Source organism: Nicotiana tabacum, chromosome 20 (assembly GCF_000715075.1).
Source record: "Nicotiana tabacum cultivar K326 chromosome 20, ASM71507v2, whole genome shotgun sequence".
In the NCBI taxonomy this organism is placed as follows: Eukaryota; Viridiplantae; Streptophyta; class Magnoliopsida; order Solanales; family Solanaceae; genus Nicotiana; species Nicotiana tabacum.
In genome coordinates this window covers 40,534,318-40,557,880 of record NC_134099.1, presented here as the reverse complement: position 1 = coordinate 40,557,880, position 23,563 = coordinate 40,534,318, and positions in this window count along the sequence as shown.

The window sequence follows — 23,563 nt, the reverse complement described above, 5'->3', positions numbered from 1 at the left end:
GTGCTTTCTGAAACAATTTTGAGCTCTCTCTCTAAAACTCTCAAGTGTTCTGCTGAACTTAAGTTTTCTCCTGTTGTGTTTACTTGCCGTGATTGCTCTATTGTTCTGCTTGTTCTTACTTTGCAACTGGTACGTTATTCTTAGTTGAATAATGCTTCTTCATTATGTGTTTACTTCCTAGTCTGTTATGTTCTTCTTTACTATGTTTCTGCAACCCTGTTGTGTTTTTCTTATGTGAACTCCCTTTCCCTTTTTCCCTTTATATGTAAGTATAGTTCCAGCCATAACAACACTTTGATATTGCTGTCTATGACTCTGAACTGGGTTCTTTGAACCTCCTAACTCAATCAATTCCCACTCCCTTCTCCCCTTTATGTGCTTGAGCCTGGACCTGAGTCTGGTGGTGTCCTAATCACCATCCAGACCTAGGTTTGACCCTCCAAGGTCTGCTCCTAAATTTTTTGACCAAACAAATGGTCAGGGGTGTGCCAGTCTGCACCTGTGGCTGGGTATGACCACCATTTGTTATGGCTCCCCAATTCCTTTTCACTTTGCACTTACTCCTAGCTCTAAGTTCTGCCCTCTCTTGCAAGCCATGCTTTGGGACCCTTGAGCTCCCACTGAACTTGGATGCCTGAGGACTGGCTATTCCGCACTGCACTATTCTAATTCTAAATGGTATCCTGAGTGTAAGCAATGCCGGGAATCCTTGAGATTCCTTGGAACTTTGAAACACTTTGGATAAAGAGAAGGCTTTGGAAATCCGGAATTGGTAAATCACATGTTATTGGACATTAAGATTGAATTAGGCTGCTCGGATCTAGCTGTTAATTTTTAATGTATTTACTTTCTTTCTTTTGGTCTGTAATAATTTGTATAAAGAATTTGGGGAATATAGTGAAAGGGTGTGGGAGAGATTTTATATGCTTGCATCAGTAAGGTTAGAAACCATGCTTTAGGATTTTAATTTTTTTTAGAAATCCTGCCTATAGGATTGTTCAATATTTCTGATTCCACATCACTTAGAGACCATGCCTATAGGGTCAACGCTTCATGGTGCTACAAATCACATAGAAATCATGCCAATAGGACTTAACGTTCATGTAATCAATGCATATAGAGATCATGCCTATAAGAAATGCATAAGCATTAGGCAAACTGTAGAGTTAATTAACACAATCATCTTTTACAAGTTCAATAACAGGTTTTAAAAAATCAAAGTAGATATCATGCCTATAGGATTTGCATCAAACGCGTCCGATTCGCTTAAAGTAATAATGATCTATTAACTGGTCCTTAACGTCTTAATACAACAACGATTTCAGAAGTCTTAATTCTTTGACAAAAACTCTCTTGACTCAGTATGCTTTTAAATCCCTCAAATCGGCATCTTTTTCTGAAACAGTTTCTTTCTAAACGTTCTGCCTAAACGTTTTACTCAGACCCTGAAATTGTCTTTTAAAACAGTTGCAACTTACCCTTTTCTTAGATATTTCTATCTCTGAAACTCTTTCACAACCATTTCTGTATTTTATTTTTATTGCAGTCTATACTTTCTTTTCAAAACTCCTCTACATTAGACTACTTTTTCCTGAAACCAGTGCCTTTTAAATCACTCGCTTGAAATACCTTAATTTATGACAATTAGATCCAAGTTTCCTAATGCAGACTTTCTATCTAAACATATGGGTTGAACCAGTCCGTTCGCTGTTTAAGTTTAATTTAAAGACCAAATCAGTATGTGCCAAGACATGCTAAACTAAGTGTCTGTTTGATTAAGGGGTTTACTCGAGCCTTACCTATTTGTTTTGTTCATCCTTATATTTGTTACTTGTTTTGTATGTCACAATTAGAATTTTAACCTTTGAACTCCATATATGCCTATATCCCTTTCCTTCCCCTTTAGGATTAGAAGTCCTGGTACCCCGAGACTGATAGTATTGGGACGGGTAATAGCATGCAATAAATAACGATACCATTTTGCACTTTAACACCTTAACGGGGTGGGAAGGGTAGATATGGATATGATGACCGATGCGTTAATATCACGTGCGACCCCTCTTCTGAGGAGTGATCGCTGGGTATTGCATTGAAGTAATCCATATTAATTATAAACTTAGGACTTCCCTCCCTTTATTTGCTCTTATCTATTCTTGTAAAACTGTTCAAATCTCTTTTTTCATGAATTTCTGCCCTCTCTACTTACCTTTGAAAATTTTCAACTTGGTCACAATGTTATGTGCGAATCCTTATTTGAGCCTTGATTGTTTACTTGTAAAGTCACAATTGTAACATGGCCGAAAACCACACTAATGGATCTTGAGGGGTGCCTAACACCTTCCCATCGGGATAATTTCTAGCCCTTACCCTAATCTCTGGTCTCTTCATCTCAAACCCTTCTTAAAGTGTCCTAATGCACTATAATCATTAGGTGGCGACTCTTCAACTTCTAAACCCAATTCTCGAAAGGGAATAGAGTTGTCCTCCCAATGTCATATACCCAATTTCTGACCCCACGGTTAGAGAAAAAGGGGGCGTCGACAGCATGGCGACTTTGCTGGGGATTTTCTTTAGGCTTTTACCATTGCATGTTGCTTGTGACTTTATTATCTCATTAATTGCTTTATTTACTGTCTTTTATTCTTTCACTACGAAACTGACTTGGCTCTTCATGTCTTTTCTTTCCTTTAGCTGCTTTCCTTTATGGCTTTATTTCAATGTTGTTGTAATTACTACAATTATTGTAATCATTTATCTTATGAACGTGAAAATACATGTCAATTTGTTTTATTCTTGTAAACTGCATCTTCAACATCATATTCCATTCGTGCCAAAAAAACACCATAGCAACGCTTATAATGAGTGGTTGCGCTCTTCCAATATTATCACCCTTTAAATTCGACAAAGGCATATTTGCGTTAAAACCAGTCGATCAGCGGTGCAGTTGACGGTTCTGTGCCTTTCCCTCTTGAGTTGTCCGCTCAAGAGTACCTGTTTAATACCCCAATAGAAACTTTACTATGTCTAACTGTGCATACATCATGGTCAAACCTAGCTGAGTTAGTTATGTTGTCCACATAATGACTCATTAAGATAGCCTTGTCCAAAGTTCATCCAGGTTCCCCTGACACCCAAACGGACACCTACATGTTCTGTGCATTTATTTGGAGAACTAAATGCTTTTTATGCTAATTATTGGTTTAAATAGTCGAGTCTGGCATGGTAAGGGTCTAACACTCTTGTTTTGCAGAAAATGAGGCACGAAGTTCCCAGATTTGGCATGGTAACCAACATTCATCCAAGGCTACTGAATTGGTGGGAAGATCTTCACTCTAGTGATCAGACACTCGTCCGCAAATACTTAGGGAATCTGCCTTCTCTTCTAGAAATCCAGCCTGACAACAAAATCATAGAGGCTGCAACTCTGTTCTGGGATAGTGACAGGTCCGTATTCCGCTTCGGGAACCTCGAAATGACTCCTTTGCTCGAAGAAATAAGAGGCTTAGCTGGTATTCCTTGGGAGACTCCAGGTTTGCTTATGCCAGAGAATCGCAAGGGTAGGGTTTTCCTTAAGATGATGGGACTGAAGAAGAATCCAGACTTGACCTGTTTGAAAGACTCCTACATCTCATTCGACTATCTGTACGAGAGGTACGACCATAGCAAGTCATACCGCACCTACTCAGATGAATTTGCCCTCACCTCACTAGGGCATATTCATAGAAGGGTCTTCGTATTTTTGTTTTGTTTCCTGGGGACGATAGTGTTCCCTATGAAGAAGGCTAGGATCCACACCAGATTGGCCATGGTAACCAAGACTCTGATAGAAGGGATCGGCGGACAGCCTTTCAGCATAGTGCCCATGATTGTTGCTGAGATATACTGGGCTCTGGACAACTGTCAGCAAAAGGCCAGTCATTTTAAGGGATGCAATTTATTACTTCAGCTCTGGCTCATGGAGCACCTCCAGAAAGGAGAATACCGACAAGAGATCTTACGCTGAGACTGGGATGATCACATTGCCTTCCACTAGCCAAGGTGTATGAATTATGCCTAACATGTTCGCTCAGCCAGAGGACGCTGGAAGATGGGTGGAGCTATTTGATAATCTAAAAGAAGACCAGGTACAGTGGATGGTCGAATGGTTCCCTACAGAATAATTCATTGTTCGATCCCGAGACGCACCATTTCTCATACTCATTGGTCTAAGAGGAACTTATCCCTACGTTCCCCTCCGAGCCATAAGGCAGGATGGAAGAAAGCAAATCATACCAAGGGTCGACAAAATGAGTCACTTTAGGGCTGATTTCCAGGACGATGATAGCCCTCACAAATGCCAAGCTCAACACATGTAGCATTGCAAGCTCGTTTTGGGGAAAGAATCTATTGATCCAGACAGGTATCATACTGGTTGCGTGCCGCACTATTCGGGTTAGTTAGAAGATAATCACAATGGTATGGGTCAGCCCGGGTTCATTTACGGACACAGAATCATCGACGAGAAAGTTGAAGCACGGGTTAAGTACAATCAACTACGCAAGAGGATTTGAGAGTGTGAAAGTGAGCATCGGGAAATACAAGAAGTCCATCAGAAGTTGATCGAGGAATGGAAGGATATGGATGTCAGCGCCAACAAGCGACTAGGGTACTTGGAGCGACGTCTAGTGGAGCTAGAAGGAAAGTTCCTCAAGAGGATTGAAGATTTTCAAAACGCTGAAGGGAATGCAGGCGGACATTTGGCCCAAGCTTATCTGCTGCTAGGACTGCGCGAGCTGGTGAAGACTGTTCGAGAGGGATAAAGATGCCAAATCTGGGGAAGGTCCTTCTGGGACCAAGTAGTTATGAGTCTTTTATTTTGCTTTTAATGATGTAATAAGGCCAATGGCCACTAGTGACATTTTATTTTCTGTTATTTAGCATCGTCGTGAATTCATCTTATTTTAATCAATAAAATGAGGCATTTAGCATTATAAGTTCTCCAAATTAATTTGTCGCTAGGCCGACCTCGGGCTCAACAAGGCACCCAAATTAGGACGCGATTTATATTCTTGCACAATGTATTTAAATATTTCAACATTTTCTTCTCATAACCCGCACTAACTTGTTACCTTTTTTGTTTTTCTTTATTTTTATTCCCCTTCCCAAAGGTTAGTTCGTGCATTCTGGCACCATCATCATACAGTAAAAGATCCAATGCTCAGTTAGCAATTGGTCAATCAGAACCACCAGGGCCTGGAAAGCTTCGAGGTAGCAGGGCTAAACAAAAGCACCATGCATCACACTTTACTTTTACTAGCTGATTTTATTTTCGCATTGTCTTTAATTCTAAAAAGAGCTCTGATACTCAAAACAATTACGAATTTAATCGAAGCATTTCATTTTATTATATATCTCGCTTTTGTTATTTTTATATCATTCACTTTATTTTACACAACATTACTATTACTTGCCCTGACGATGAACCAACGATTGTGACTTGCAACGAGATAACGCAACAAACGGATACGGACTCAGAAGAGGATGATATACCAGAAGAGTTCGTTAGAGGAGTTGAGAATTTTGAAAATAGGCCTAAAGTCTAACTTGGATGAAACTGAGGTCGTTAATCTGGGAGATGCGGAGAATGTCAAAGAAACGTGCATCAGTGTTCACCTGTCACCATCAGAAAAGAAAGAGTACAAGGAGTTCCTAAAGGAATATGAAGACATATTCGCCTGGTCATATAATGATATGACTGGTCTCAGCACATCCATTGTAGCTCATAAACTACCAACGGATCCAACATGCCCGCTGGTAAAGCAGAAACTCAGGAAATTCAAACCCGACATGAGTTTGAAAATCAAAGAAGAGGTTACCAAGCAAGTCAAAGCCAAGGTTCTCAGGGTAGTAGAGTATCCGACATGGTTAGCCAACATCGTGCCAGTGCCAAATAAGGATGGGAAAGTTAGAGTTTGTGTTGACTACCGGGATCTTAATCGGGCCATCCCCAAAGACGACTTCCCCTTGCCTAACATACACATTCTTATCGACAACTGCCTCCAGCATGAGTTGCAGTCTTTTGTTGATTGTTTCGCTGGGTATCATCAGATATAGATGGATGAGGAAGATGCAGAGAAAACGGCTTTCATCACGCCGTGAGGAATGTACTGTTACAAGATGATGACATTCGATTTGAAGAACGCTGGTGCTACCTACATGAGAGCCATGACTACCATATTTCATGACATGATACACAAGGAGATCGAGGTATATGTGGATGACGTCATCATCAAATCCAAGAAAACCAGGGATCACATGGCAGATCTAAGAAAGTTCTTCAACAGACTAAGGAGGTACAATCTGAAATTGAATCTTGCCAAGTATGCATTCGGGGTTCCTACTAGAAAATTATTGGGTTTCATCGTGAGTCGTCGAGGAATAGAATTGGATCCAACAAAGGTCAAAGTTATCCAATAATTACCGCCGCCAAAGAACAAGAAGGACGTGATGAGTTTCCTGGGAAGACTCAACTATATCAGCCGGTTCATAGCTCAATCCACGGTCATTTGTGAACCTATCTTCCAAATGTTGAAGAAGGACGCTGCTACCAAATGGACTGATGATTTTTAGAAAGCTTTTGATAGAATCAAGGAATACCTATCAATTCCGCCGGTCTTGGTTCCGCCTGAGCCAGGAAGACCCCTATTGCTTTACCTTGTGGTATCGGATAGAGCATTCGGTTGTGTTTTAGGACAACATGATGAAATAGGGAGAAAGGAGCAAGCCATTTACTATCTCAGTAAGAAGTTCACACCGTACGAGGCCCGGTATTCTCTTTTAGAACACGCTTGTTGTGCTCTGACTTGGGTTGCGCAGAAGTTGAGGCATTACCTCTGTGCTTACACTACTTATCTCATATCCAGAATGGACCCTCTGAAGTATATCTTCCAGAAGCCCATGCCCACTGGCAAGCTCGCCAAATGGCAGATCCTACTAAGTGAATTCGACATTGTTTACGAGACCCAGAAAGCAATCAAAGGGCAAGCCTTGGCGGACCATCTCGCTGAGAATCCCGCAGACGGAGAATACGAGCCCCTAAAAACGTATTTTCCCGATGAAGAGGTATCTTTCGTAGGAGAAGATATTGCAGAATCCTATGATGGTTGGAGGTTGTTTTTCGACGGAGCTGCAAATTTCAAAGGAGTTGGCATAGGAGCAGTCTTAGTATCAGAAACCGGCCAGCACTACCCGGTATCCGCCAAGCTCAGGTTCCCTTGCACCAATAATATGGCCGAATATGAAGCCTGCATCTTGGGGCTCAAAATGGCTATTGACATGAACGTTCAGGAGTTGCTAGTGATCGGGGATTCAGACTTGCTCATACATCAGGTTTGAGGAGAGTGGGTAACCAAGAACTCTAAGATACTTCCCTACTTGCATCATATACAAGGGTTGAGGAAAAGGTTCACAAAGACAGAATTTCAGCACGTCCCTAGAGTCCAGAATGAGTTTGCTGATGCATTAGCTACTTTATCGTCCATGATCCAGCATCCAGATACAAATTTCATTAATCCCATCCCAGTAAAGATTCATGATCAGCCAGCTTATTGTGCCCACGTTGAGGAAGAAGCATATGGAAAACCATGGTTCAATGACATGAAGGAGTACTTGACAACAGGGGAATATCCAGGACTTGCCAATGCTACTCAGAAGCGTACACTTCGTAGGCTATCCAGCAACTTTTTTTTACAGTGAAGGAATCCTGTACATGAGGACTCCCGATTTGAGTCTACTAAGGTGTGTTGAAGAAAAAAAAGCATCCAGGCTATTGGATGAGGTGCATGCAGGGACATGCGTGCCGCACATGAATGGTTTTGTCTTAGCAAAAAAAAAGGATACTCCGAGCAGGGTATTTTTAGATGACTATGGAAACAGACTGTGTCCAGTATGTTCTCAAATGCCATCGCTGTCAGATACATGCAGATATGATAAAGGCGCCTCCAAACGAGCTTACTGCGACAAGCTCACCATGGCCATTCGCCGCTTAGGGAATGGATATTATCGGACCTATCGAGCCTGTCGCATCAAATGGGAACAGGTTCATCTTAGTGGCAATAGATTATTTTACCAAATGGGTCGAAGCAGCATCATACAAGGTGGTCACTAAGAAGGTTGTGGCGGGTTTCGTCCGCGACCGCATTGTTTGTCGGTTCAGGGTTCCGAAATCAATCATCACCGATAATGGTTCCAATCTCAACAGTGACTTCATGAAAGCAATGTGTGAAACTTTCAAGGTCGAACACAAGAACTCTACAGCCTACAGGCCGTAGATGAATGGAGTTGTGGAAGCAGCCAACAAGAATATCAAGAAGATACTAAGGAAGATGGTCGAAAGGCACAAACAATGGCATGAGAAGTTATCATTCGCCTTATTTGGATACCGCACTACAGTCCGCATATCGACCGGAGCAACTCCCTACATGCTGGTTTATAGTACAGAGGCGGTCATCCCCGCCGAGGTAGAAATCCCCTCCTTAAGGATCATACAAGAAGTAGAATTGGATGATGCAGAATGGGTAAAAGGTCGCTACAAGCAGTTAGCCCTTATAGATGGAAAAAGGATGAATGCGGTTTTCCACGGTCAGTTGTATCAGAACAGAATGTCCAGAGCCTTCAACAAAAGGGTTAAGCCAAGGAAGTTTACACCGGGGCAACTGGTGTTGAAGAAAATCTTCCCACATCAAGATGAAGCCAAGGGGAAGTTCTCTCCTAATTGGCAGGGTCCGTACATGGTTCACCGGGTTCTAACTAGAGGAGCCCTTATTCTTGCGGAGAGGGATGGAGAAGTCTGGCCGAAACCAATCAATTCAGATGCAGTAAAACGATATTATGTGTAACCACTTATGATTCCCTTGATGATGTAATTTGAACTACGCCTGACCTGATTCCCATTTAAGAAGGTATACGTAGGCAACCCTATGGGTTCGGTTATAATTTAATAAAAATTCCATTTTTCTCCCGCTATTGGAACCGGGGCAGAATTTTGAGGAGGGCCCTCAAAATTCCGAAGTTAATTTTAGTTTATGCATCGCCAGAAGCTCCAGCCAGAATACTGGGGCAGAATTTTGAGGAGGACCCTCAAAATTCCAAAGATGTTTTTAGTCATTTAGCACAACCGTCAGAAATGTCCGCTCAACAAACTGGGGCAGAATTTTGAGGAGGACCCTCAAAATTCCGGAGAAAAGAGTTTGCAATGTCCTGAACCATGCCGCAGTCGTTGGTTCATCTAAAGAAAACTATTTTCGATTATATACATTATATTTACTAAATCATGCATAACTATTATCCGAATTGTTGTTGTTTAGCGACGCTACCCCAATGACACACAACGTCAAGAGCCCGGGGAAGACGAACTAACCTTTCTCCTTACAGAACTCACGATTTTCTTTGGATGCAGGCACTCGACTTGCAATATCGTCAGGTATATTTATGTACGCACACTTTCCCAAGAATGCAACTTCTCAGAATTATCACTTGCCCGCAATTGCTATCCGTACACAATCTCCCCAACAGTCATATTGTCGTAATCGACTATTAACTAAGAGATCTTACTACTAATCGCCCTTTTACATTCTTGTATTTTGCATAAGGCTACCTTTCTGCCTTCCGAGGTTAAGCTCTACCTCCATCTGCATATCTTTGCATTGCATAAGGCTACTTTTCTGCCTTCCGAGTTTAAGCTCTACCTCCATCAACATTGCTTAAGGCTACCTTTCTGCCTTCCGAGGTTAAACTCTACCTCCATATGCATTTCCTGTATTTTGCATAAGGCTACCTTTCTGCCTTTCGAGGTTAAGCTCTACCTCCATCTGCATATCTTTGCATTGCATAAAGCTACTTATCTGCCTTTCGAGACTAAACATTGTCTCCATCTGCATTTTTGCATAAGGCTACCTATCTGCCTTCCAAGGTTAAACTCTACCTCCATCCTGCATAAGGCTACTTATCTGCCTTTCGAGACTAAGCACTGACTCCATCTACATTTTGCCTAAGGCTACCTTTCTGCCTTTCGCGGTTAAACTCTAACTCCATCCGCATATCTTTGCATTGCATAAGGCTACTTATCTGCCTTTCGAGACTAAGCTCTATCTCCATCCGCATTTCCTGCATTTTGCATAAGGCTACCTTTCTGCCTTTCAAGGTTAAGCTCTACCTCCATACGCATATCTTTGCATTGAATAAGGCTACTTATCTGCCTTTCGAGACTAAGCATTGTCTCCATCTGCATTTTTGCATAAGGCTACCTATCTGCCTTCCGAGGTTAAACTCTACCTCCATCCTGCATAAGACTACTTATCTGCCTTTCGAGACTAAGCACTGTGTCCATCTACATTTTGCATAAGGCTACCGTTTTGCCTTTCGAGGTTAAGTTCTACCTCCATCCGCATATCTTTGCATTGTATAAGGCTACTTATCTGCCTTTCGAGACTAAGCTCTGTCTCCATCAGCATTTCCTGCATTTTGCATAAGGCTACCTTTCTACCTTTCAAGGTTAAGCTCTACCTCCATCCGCATATCTTTGCATCCCATAAGGCTACTTATTTGCCTTTCGAGACTAAGCATTGTCCCCATCTGCATTTTTGCATAAGGCTACCTATCTGCCTTCCGAGGTTAAACTCTACCTCCATCCTACATAAAGCTACTTATCTGCCTTTCGAGACTAAGCATTGTGTCCATCTATATTTTGCATAAGGCTACCTATCTGCCTTCCGAGGTTAAACTCTACCTCCATCATGTATAAGGCTACTTATCTGCCTTTCGAGACTAAGATCTTTCTCCATCTTGCATGGCTGAAATATCGCCATTTTATTTTGAATGGCTGCAATATCACCATCTGCCTTTAAATTTTCGCTCTGGCTGAAAGATCGCCACCCTTTGCATTCATTTGGCTAAAAGATTACCACCTTTTCATGGGCTGAAAGATCGCCAACTTATTCAAAGGTGTCATAGTTCGGAGGCACCGTCTGCATAGCCTGAGAACACCATTTCATGGCCTGCGAATTTTTTTAATTTTGTTTTTTTATTTTATGCTCTTCACGGCTTAGGACATCATAGTCTGAGGACGTTGTCCTAACCGTCCAAAGACAGCATTCATGGTCCAATGGGAACTTGCATCATGTTTAAATTCTGCATAATACACGCTACATTTCTCACTTGCAGGTACACCGGCTAGAAAACAACCATCTCAGCAGGAGCGATCCCGCTCCGGTTCTCCGCAGTCTGTCCGACTCCAAATCTAATCATCGCGTCCGTTCTTTTCGAATCCCCATTCGACACACTCCATCAATGGTTCGTGAACTACATATGGCCTGATTCCGATCCGGTCAAAATTGGCCATCTTGTCTTTACCCGACAACTCTTTCATCCTCCTCAGGTAAAGAGAGGCAGCTGTTGATAACCAATTTTTCCCTATGTATTTTTATACCCAAAACACTTCCAAAATAACATATATTTGCACATATAAGCACACCAAAAGGTTTTGGCATTTTAATGATTTTTAAACCAATTTATGACCTATTTTTACACCATAAAATCCAACAATTATTCCCAAAGCTTGCCATTTTGGAGAATAATTTATTTTATTCTCATATTTACACCAAAATATATCCAGCATGATTTTTGCACATTTTTTTTACAAATTTGTTTAGTATTTTTAAAGCCAAATTGCATATAATTGCAATACTAGCCTCTTTAAGATTTAATAGCATTTTATAATTACAAAATTGATCCCAATATTTTCGAATTAATGACTTAGTGCCTTTAATTTGCTTATAAAACATTTTTACTATTTTTATAAAATAATAAAAGGAAAATTGGTTATTTCAATTGTAGCCTCAATTCATTTCAATTATAACCCAAATTCCATTTCAATTTCAGCCTAAAATCAGCCCAATTTCGAACTCAATTGGACCAGCCCAACTCATTCAAACCCAGCCCCTTGACCCATTTAATCCAACCCGCCCGGAAATCCTTTTAATCCAGGCCGTCGATCATTTTGATCAACGACCACAAACGACCCTTTTTTTTTAATTCTACCAACCCCCCAACCCTAACCCTCATTTCTCTTAGACAACCGCCTCTGAAACCTCTTCTCTCTAAAAATGCTCTCAAGCACTCGAAACCCTAATCGCCTCCCTCATCTTCTCCGACCATTATCTCGCCGGAGTCCATAGCTTTTCAGGCCATGGACGACCTGTGCTCACCTTCTTTTACTCCTAAGCCATGGGTGTTTGAGATTTCAAAGTTTGACCTCAACGGCGTTCGTTCAGATCTTCTTAGATCTGTGGTTCTATGGCCTCTCCGGCCTTGCTCCGACATATTCGAGCTTTAGAAGCCTAGCCATGGCCATCTCTGACTCAAGACTAGACCTCTTCCAAGCCTTCTCATTTCTAGGGTTTCAGAGAAACCCTAAAGCTATTCGAGGTTCCTTCCTCTTTTATTTACTTAGATCTGTGGTCAATCCGTGCTATATTCAATGTTTTAAAGTTTTTCCCCAATTTTCTTTTCAAAATTAGTTCGCTTTCAATTTAGGGTTTTCGAAAAAATCTCAAAATAACTTCTGACTCTTCTTCTTCTTCTTCTTTTCTTTGTGTGAATCTGTCTGTACCACGTTCTTAAGAGTTTTTATCTTGTGTTCTTATATTTGCCATACGATGCATGTTCTTCTATTTTTGTGTTATGTTCTTCCCTCTATTGGGTTCTATAAGCATGCTTTACATGTCTATCTCGTATGTTCCTCTACTATATTTTTTACTGAGCTTTTGCTCCTTGCTTACCTTTACTGGACTTTGTTTGAACCCTAAGCATGTTTCATCTACTATTTTCCTAAACCTGTATCGCTTTTTCTTTTCTGAACTTGTTTGAGTGACAAGCTTTGCCTAAATGTATTCCCTGTGTTTCAAACTTGTTGTTCTCTCTGTTTGTTTCTCATAAGTCTCTAAAAGAGACTACTAAGCCTGTTCTATTTGTTGTTTTCTCATCTATGCATCTGATTCGAGTCAGAAACCCTAGTATTTGGGGGTTTTTTGGCAAGCATGACTTTGTGTTTGGACTAGGGTTCCATTCAGAACCCTGACTCTCTTTTGGACTCATTCTGAGTCTGTGAACCTAACCTTCTTGGGTACTCTGATTTCTTGCTAGTTTTACAACAACTCTCTCTTGTCTCACATGTGTGTATGCTTTTTATATGACAAATTCTCTTCTTTCAAAAGGCTTTTGGCCAGCTTGTGATTAATTTCGAGTTCCTTTTTTAAAAGGTTTGTGTGTTGTTGATTTTCTTTAAATTAAACCCTTCTCACCTTTTTCTGGTTGGATTCATTCATACTAAGATTCAAATCCTGATTTTACAGGCTGGTTGATTGATTGTCTTTCCTTGTTTGACCTAAACCGTGTACTACTAAACTGTTTCTTTAAATAGGTTTCTGTGTATTTACCCCTGTTATACTGCCTCAGAAAAGATTGTTTAAAACAAATCCTTTCCTTATTTATTTTGCCCGTTTGAATCAAATCCCTTAACCAAAGGGAAACGGCTTGTGATTGATTTCAAAACTATTCTCTTACCTTTTTTTACTCACCTTCTGCACTATAAAAAGGACTGCTCTTTTGCACTAAAGGAAGGGTTTTCAGATGCTTTCACAAACTTTTCTGCACAAAAACATAGGCTTTTACACATTTGAATACTGAGTTCTTTCACACAAAAAAATTCTACTCTCTTCTTCTATTTTGTGCTTTCTGAAACAATTTTGATCTCTCTCTCTAAAACTCTCAAGTGTTCTGCTGAACTTAAGTTTGCTCCTGCTGTGTTTACTTGCCGTGATTGCTCTATTGTTTTGCTTGTTCTTACTTTGCAACTGGTACGTTATTCTTAGTTGAATAATGCTTCTTCATTATGTGATTACTTCCTAGTCTGTTATATTATTCTTTACTATGTTTCTGCAACCCTGTTGTGCTTTTCTTATGTGAACTCCCTTTCCCTTTTTCCCTTTATATATGAGTATAGTTCCAGCCATAACAACACTTTGATATTGCTGTCTATGACTCTGAACTTGGTTCTTTGAACATCCTAACTCAATCAATTCCCACTCCCTTCTCCCCTTTATGTGCTTGATCCTGGACCTAAGTCTGGTGGTGTCCTAATCACCATCCAGACCTAGGTTTGACCCTCCAAGGTCTGCTCCTAACTTGTTTGACCAAACAAATGGTCAGGGATGTGCCAGTCTGCACCTATGGCTGGGTATGAGCACCATTTGTTATGGCTCCCCAATTCCTTCTCACTTTGCATTTACTCCTAGCTCTAAGTTCTGCCCCCCTCTTGCAAGCCATGCTTTGGGACCCTTGAGCTCCCACTAAACTTGGATGCCTGAGGACTGGCTATTCCGCACTGCACTATTCTAATTCTAAATGGTATCCTGAGTGTAAGCAATGCCGGGAATCCTTCAGATTCCTTGGAACTTTGAAACACTTTGGATAAAGAGAAGCCTTTGGAAATCCGGAATTGGTTAATCACATGTTATTGGATATTAAAATTGAATTAGGCTGCTCGGATCTAGCTGTTAATTTTTAATGTATTTACTTTCTTTCTTTTGGTCTGTAATAATTTGTTTAAAGAATTTGGGGAATATAGTGAAAGGGTGTGGGAGGGGTTTTACATGCTTGCATCAGTAAGGGTAGAAACCATGCTTTAGGATTTTAATTTTTTTTTAGAAATCCTGCCTATAGGATTGTTCAATGTTTCTGATTCCACATCACTTAGAGACCATGCTTATAGGGTCAACGCTTCATGGTGCTACAAATCACATAGAAATCATGCCTTTAGGACTTAACGTTCATGTAATCAATGCATATAGAGATCATGCCTATAAGGAATGCATATGCATTAGGCAAACTGTAGGATTAATTAACACAATCATCTTTTACAAGTTCAATAACAGGTTTTAAAAAACCAAAATAGATATCATGCCTATAGGATTTTCATCAAACGTGTCTGATTCGCTTAAAGTAATAATGATCTATTAACTGGTCCTTAACGTCTTAATACAACAACGATTTCAGAAGTCTTAATTCTTTGACAAAAACTCTCTTGACTCAGTATGCTTTTAAATCCCTCAAATCGGCATCTTTTTCTGAAACAGTTTCTTTCTAAACGTTCTGCCTAAACGTTTTACTCAGACCCTGAAATTGTATTTTAAAACAGTTGCAACTTACCCTTTTCTTAGATATTTCTATCTCTGAAACTCTTTCACAACCATTTCTGTGTTTTATTTTTACTGCAGTCTATACTTTCTTTTCAAAACTCCTCTGCATTAGACTACTTTTTCCTGAAACCAGTGCCTTTTAAATCACTCGCTTGAAATACCTTAATTTATGACAATTGGATCAAAGTTTCCTAATGCAGACTTTCTATCTAAACATATGGGTTGAACCAGTCCGTTCGCTATTTAAGTTTAATTTAAAGACCAAATCAGTATGTGTCAAGACATGCTAAACTAAGTGTTTGTTTGATTAAGGGGTTTACTTGAGCCTTACCTATTTGTTTTGTTCATCCTTATATTTGTTACTTGTTTTGTATGTCGTAATTAGAATTTTAACCTTTGAACTCCATATATGCCTATATCCCTTTCCTTCCCCTTTAGGATTAGAAGTCCTGGTACCTCGAGACTGATAGTATTGGGACGGGTAATAGCATGCAATAAATAACGATACCATTTTGCACTTTAACACCTTAACGAGGTGGGAAGGGTAGATATGGATATGATGATCGATGCGTTAATATCACGTGCGACCCCTCTTCTGAGGAGTGATCGCTGGGTATTGCATTGAAGTGATCCATATTAATTAAAAACTTAGGACTCCCCTCCCTTTATTTGCTTTCATCTCTTCTTGTAAAACTGTTCAAATCTCTTTTTCATGAATTTCTGCCCTCTCTACTTACCTTAAAAAATTTTCAACTTGGTCGCAATGTTATATGCGAATCCTTATTTGAGCCTTGATTGTTTACTTGTAAAGTCACAATTGTAACATGGCCGGGAACCACACTAGTAGATCTTGAGAGGTGCCTAACACCTTCCCCTCGGGATAATTTCTAACCCTTACCCTAATCTCTAGTCTCTTCATCTCAAACCCTTCTTAAAGTGTCTTGATGCACTATAATCATTAGGTGGCAACTCTTCAACTTCTAAACCCAATTCTCGAAAGGGAATAGAGTTGTCCTTCCAATGTTGTATACCCGATTTCTGACCCCACGGTTAGAGAAAAAAGGGGCGTTGACAGGCATACGTCACCATCACTCATGCCTCCCAGTCACACATCACTCGGCAGTTGCACTCAGTAGGTACATGCGCTCACTGGGTGTGCAGACTCCGGAGGGAATCCTTCAGCCCAAGCGCTATAACAAGCAAACTCGTGGCATAAATCAATCAGGCTCTCGGTTTCACTCAATCATGAATCAGTAAAACATGTTGCGGTGTGTAACCTGATCCCATAAATATCTTCACAAATCAGGCTCTCGGCCTCAATCAGTCATAAATCTCTCAAACCCCCCAGGCTCTTAGTAAAAATAAGGTACTCAGCCCAAACAACAATTATATGTATCAAAATAGAGTAATAAAAACTGAGTTATGAAATCAGCAAGTATAACATGACTGAGTAAAGATTTTCAATCGAAAACAGTGAGAGGATAGTAAGAAAAAAGCCCCTAAGGGTCCAAACAACTCTAGCACAAGGCCTAAACATGGCATTCAACCTAATTTACATAAACTCTTTCTAAAATACATAAGTATCATATAGTTTCAACCAAATATGCAACTTTAATGTTGCTACGGGACGGACCAAGCCACAATCTTCAATGGTGCACGCCCACACGCATATCACCTAGCATGTGCGTCACCTCAAAATAGTAAAATGATACGAAATCCGGGGTTTCATAACCTTAGGACTAGATTTACAATCGCTACTTACCTCAAATCGATAAAATTTCTACTCCATGATACTCTTGCCTCTCGACTCGGCCTCCAATCGCTCCGAATCTATTCACAACCGGAACAAAACCATCAATAAGCGCTAATGGAATTCAAAAACTAACAAATTAGACACAAATCCCGAAATCTACTCAAAAACCTAGCCCTTGGGACACATCTCGGAATCCAACAAAAGTCACAAAACTAGAAACCCCATTCACTCACGAGTCTACCCATACCAAATTCATCAAAATCCGACATCAAATAGTCCCTCAAATCCTCAAATCAAACTCTCCAACTCCCAAGCCCTAACCCCTCATTTTCACCCCTAATCTTCACTAATTACATGATTAAACTATGAGAAATCACCACATATACGAGTATTAGGGCTCAAGCAACTTACCACACTGATAATCACTTGAATCCCTCTGCCGTGCCCCCTTTTTCCCTCTTTGCATCAGAAAATTGGGTTTATGACATTTTTGGTTGTAGGACAACTCATTCCTTTTGGGAACTGGGTTTTGCATTTGAAGAGTCACCACCTAATGAGTTAAGGTGCATTAGGACACCTATAAAGTTCATATCTAAGTTTGTTTGATAACCAGAGATGGGGTAAGGGCTTGAAACTATCCTAAGGGGAAGGTGTTAGTCACCCCTCAGGATCCACTAGTGTGGTTCCCGGCCAGACAGTTTTGTGAATTTGTACAATTAGAAAATAGACAAGTATAGGCTCAAGTACTAGGGGATTTAGGTTTAAACACATAAGGGTTTGAAAGAACAATTATTAAAGACAAATTTTGAAATTTAGTTACATTTTTTACAAATACTTGAAAATATAAAAGGAGAGAGGAGTCCTAGGTTTATTTATAATATGGATCACATCAATGCGATACCTAGTATGACACTCCTCAGAAGAGGGGATACACATGGTATTAGCGCACCGGTCATCATATCTATATCTACCCTTCTCACCCCGTTAAGGTATTAAAGCGCGGATTGGTCTCGACCTCTATTGCATGCTATTACCTGTCATATTCTTATCAGTCCCGGAGGAATTTAGGACTACTATTCCTATAAGAGGGAGGATTTAGGCTGACTCTTAGGTACGTAAAACTGCATATTAGGGGAAGCAGGTAAACAACTAAGAGGCTCACATACACCTCCTCAAGTAAAGCACATACACAGCATGACTTAAACACATTTTGGGTCAGAATTTAAAGACACTAAGACAGGAGAAGTTTAGTTGCTGAAGCAGACCAGTATATTACATAACTCAGATAAGAAGTCCGAATCAGGCCCGCCTACTAGTTGTAGCAGTTACTAATTAACAAAGGCGGATTCAATTTTGTTGTTATCACCTAAGGCTTGCCTACGCTTATTGGTGATACCCTATACGTATGATATCTATTATTGATTCAGAATGTAGCAAAGTAGCAATAGTTTTAAACGAGCGATTTAGGGATCCTATAGGCATGCTTTCTAAACTGTATTAATAAAAGGAATAGGTTGTTTAAGACTGATTTAGAACAATACGAGTCAAACTGATTTTAAACTAGATTGGCTTCAAATCCTATAGGCATGATCTCTATCATTTGCTGATTTTTTGTAATTCCTATAGACATGATATCTAGTTGAACGTGAAACGAAGCAGGTAGGATTTGCTTGAAATTTCTATAGGCATGGTTTCTATAAAAATACTGATTTCAACCTTATGAACATGATGTCTGAGTATAGCCATTTAGATCCTATAGGCATGGTGTCTAAGTGTGGTAAAAAAATATGTAGAATTTAAAACAGGTCCTATAGGCATGTTATCTAGATGTAGAATTAAAACATGCAGGATTTAAAGAAACAAATCTTATAGGCATGCTCTCTACCCTTCTAATATCTAAACATGTAGAATTTAAAAAAACAGATCCTATAGGCATGTTATCTACCCTTCTAATAGCTAAACATACATAATTACCCATCCCTTTTTCACTAACTAGCCCTAATATTTGTTACAAATTATTACAGACCAAATACTGAATTACATCAGAACAGTGTAAAATAAGAAGTTACAACCATAGGAAGCCTGATTCTTGACTTCCTTTATGAGTTATGGAATAAACCACCTCAAGCATCACTTGTTTAAAAGCCCTTCTCAGACCTGGGTGTGTGAAAGCCCTTCTCAGACCTGAGTGTGTCAAAGTTCCCTAAGGGTCTCAAAGGACCCCGGGCAATGCTTACACCCAGGTTTGCATAACCAGATAGAGGTGAACGTAGTATGGAAGGGCCATCCCTTATGCGTCCAAGTTCAGAGGGAGCTTATGGGTCCCAAGGCAAGGCTCACACAAGAGGGGCAGAACCTAAGTTCTAAAAGTGTAGTGGAAGTGCAGAAACAAAGATTTATTTTAAGACTGGATTGAGAGTAGTAAGGGGTAAGGGTGATTTGAAAACAGTAGTAGTAAATCTTAAATTATACAAAATCAGTAATTGCACAAAGGTGGTCTGGGGTTTCAGGAATACATTGCATGAAGCACATGACCCTAGGAAGGGTCAGGTTTGGACATGCACAACAATAGATGATGCTGGCATGCCTACAAACCAGCCAGAGAACACAAACAAAAAGAGGGGATGTGGGGTTTGGGATTCATACACATAAGATTGCATTAATTAAAAGGAGCAGGGAACATATTTCACATGCTAGTAACGTACCTTGATTGCAGAAACATAAGCAAAGTAGACAAGAATAAGAGAAGTTGAGACAATTAAAGAAACATGTTGTTGTTGATGCTTGAAGATTAACTAGGACATACCGGTAAGAAGCAAAGTGCAGAAAGAAAAAGTGAGCAAATTTCCACAGCCTAGCCTTTGCTTTCAGCCGGCTAGGCAAAGCAGTAGCACAAGGAGTAGTAGAGAGAAAAGAGAGATGGTTTTGAGTGAAGTGTGTGTTCTGAACTCAGATGGTTCGTTTTTCGTTTGAAAGAAAAGAAAGTGGGTATTTATAGTTCTGAAAACAGGTGAAGAATAAGGTAATAAGTAAAGCCTTAACACAAATATAGAAACAATTTCAAGTCATAATCAATTACACAAGTGATTCTCTTTAATTAAGGAATCACTTATTAACGGGTAGTAACAGGTTCAAATAATGAAAGAAATCAGTTTGATTATTTCCATATAAGGGATAGTAAAAGCATGCAGTGAACAATCAAGTCTGAGTACAAAAATATGCTTATTTTTGGAAAGGATTCAGCAAGGTAAAACATCACAGTAAAGGGAAAGGAATCAATTAGGCAAGTGAAATCAGGGCTCTTATAAGAAAATCTTTTGAAATTAGTCACAAAATCAAGGTCAATCAAGGAAGAAACATGCTTCTGTACTTCAGTATATAAATAGAGTGAACAGAAACATCAGACATGCGAGGCCAAGCATATTGGCAAAAGAAACCGCATAAGCATAGGATTTGGTAGTGAACAAAGTTAGATAGTCAGGCCTCACACGTATAGCCAAAGTGAAGAAGAGAGTCAAAACAAGTACAGGTCTCACAGTAACAAGTGAGGAAACCTTTTGAGAAATCAGGGTTTCAATAATGGTTGAGTTTAAAAGATGGTAAAACTCAGAATCAGATGAATCACATAAAGAAAAGGAGAGTCTGAAACAAGGAACCTTAAATCGAGTCAAGTATTCAAACAAACAATCTCAGACCTAAAGACCTAGGGTTTTCAGCAATAATCGAGTTTAAAAGATGGTAAAACAAATAAGTCAAACAAGAACGAGGAACTTAATCGAACCAGTACACAAAACAAATAGTTTCAAAGCTCGAATGAGAACAAAAATGAATTAGGGTTTTCAACATGCTGATTCAGATAGTGGAACGACATGAACAAAACATGGCAGAATCACAAACAACATTAATAATCGGAGAGGAGATCTTTTGAAAAACTTAAAGGAAAACCTTAACGAAAAGTCGTTTTGAAAGGAAAGTTGAAGAACTTTCGAGATAAAAACTTAAAACATTCATCGCAAGTATAGATCTAAAGTAGGTCTGAAAGAAAATCAAAAGATCTTAAAGACTAGGGTTTCGAAAAATCCAGAAGAGGTGGGAAAGGCCTTGAAAGTTTCCGATCTAACCAGGAAAGTCAAGGATCTGCCTTGAAAGGCCATGGATGGACGGAGAAAAGCCATGAACAACAGTCGAGCAAGGATTGAACCAGGTTCCTTCGAGGACTGGCCATGAAACCACAGAAACAAACACACAGGAGCCATAGGAGGTCATTAAACATCTCCAATGGCCATGGGAGGCCATGGATTAGGCAGGGTTTAGGGCGGATTAGGGTGGGGATAGATGGCGGCGGCTAGGGTTCATGAGGTTTCAGAGAGAGTTGAGAGAGAAGAGGGATTCAGAGGCGGCGGTTGGTGAGAAATGAAGTAGGGTAAATGGTCGTTTGGGGTTAAAAAAGTAAAGGGTAATGGGGGCCATTGATCTAAATGATCAACAACTGGGATTAAAGGGGTTAGGTGGGAATCTGGTTGGGTCATTTAAATGGGTTAGGGGTCGGGTTTAAACGAAATTAGGCCGGGGGAAATTGGATCTGATTTGGGGTTCAATTTAGGCTACAATTGAAATGCAATTGGGCTATTATTTAAATAGCCAATTTTTCCCTTTTAAAAATTATAAAAAATAGTAAATTAATTTCTGGAAACAAATTAAAAGCACTAAAATGACTTATAATATATAATTAACCATTTAAAAATACTGGACTAAATTTTTATGAATATAAACTCAATTAAATCTTAAAAGAGGCTAATATTGCGATTATATGCAATTTAGCTTTGAAAATACTAAATAAGTTTGTAAAAATATGCAAAAATTATCTTAGCTATATTTTAACATAAATATAAAAGTTTGTACGCGACGAAATCAGAAGACTTGATTTCTCGCTATCAAGACATTTCGGAAGCATGCCCCGGGACCCCAAGGGCGGGAGGCCGCGACCGAGTTCTCGGCCTAGGGGCTCGTCGAAGCCCGACTCGAAGGAAACGAAGAGTGAAATCAGGATAGAGGGTGAAGCCCCCCAGGCACATGGCTACATCTGACAGGCCCGGCCTATCCGGAGCCTATGCTGAGGTATCACGTCAAGCCATCTTATCGCCGTACTTCGTAATTAATCTCCACTTGCTTGTAGCCGAGTCTCCCCTCCTATATAAAGGGGACTCGCCCTATCTTGTAAAGGATGGAGGTAGCTCCAATCATCCTACTTAAGTGCAATAATATCTTTTCTCTCTTTCTCTTTTCTAATTTGCTTGTTCCCCTTGGCTTAGAGCCATTTATCTTCGGTCATTCTTCTTGTTTATCACTTGGCACTGGACCGAGGCCATCTCCATATTCATCATCTCTTAACTTATTCTTCATTCTTTAGCTTAATATTGGCCGAGAGAGCCCTATCTTATTATATCTTTAACTATTATCCCATCACCGCCTATCCCCGATACTTCGAGACCGATACTAACGTTGACCCCGAGGTCCCATCGACCATCTCCGCACCCGGGCAACAATCCCCTTCGGTTTGATTACTGTCTCGTTTTAGCTTGCTTTTCATCATTGTACTTAGCATTCTTAGCATCAACTGCTTTAAAAACTAGCTCGGGAATAGATCACGTATTTTTAGAGCCCCATTTATAAATTTAATTGTTGTTACCATTTTCACAGTAAATAAAGTCCAATAAAGGAATTACCAAAATAATAATTTTGGAAATAATTATTGGGTTTTTATGGACAAAATAGGGGAATAAATTGATTTAAAACCCTTTAAAAATTAAGGAAGAATAATAAAACATTTGGACATACTTATATATGCATACATATTCTATTTGAAGGGTATTTTGCATATTGAAAATATATAAGGAAAAATTAGGTATCAACAGCTGCCCCTCTTTACCTGGGAAGGATGAAAGAGTTGTCCGTAAAGATATGATGGCCAATTTTGACCAAACTAAATGGTTTGAAGAAAATAGGTCACACCCAAGCTTCTGAGCTGCCTACATATCCATGGTTTTACAGGAATCATTCCATATGTAGTTCAGGATCCGTCGGCGGGGTATGCCGATGGAGACTTTCCAAGAATGGACGCAATATCCAAGATAGGGTGAGTGGGTGGCTTGTAAGAAGGGTTAAGGTTTGATATGGCTACAGGAACTGGAGCGGGATCACTCCTGCCTAGACGACTGTTTTTCACCGGTTTACAGGCAATCAGAAACAATACAAGTGTATACTGTGCATAAATTTAAACATGATGCAAATTCCCGTCGGACCATGAATGTTGTCTTTGGATGGTTAGGATGACATCCTTTAGAACATGAAGTCCTGGGCCATGAAGCGTACAATAAAGGATTCGCAGGCCATGAAATGATGCTCTCGGGTTTTGAGGATGATGCCTCCAAACCATGATGCCTTTGAATAATGATATGAAAAATATTAAAAGGGGTCCTCAGGCCATGACATGATGTTCTCGAGCTATGAAGATGATGCCTCCGAATGATGATGCCGTTGGATAATTTGGCGATCTTTCAGCCCATGAGATGCAGTA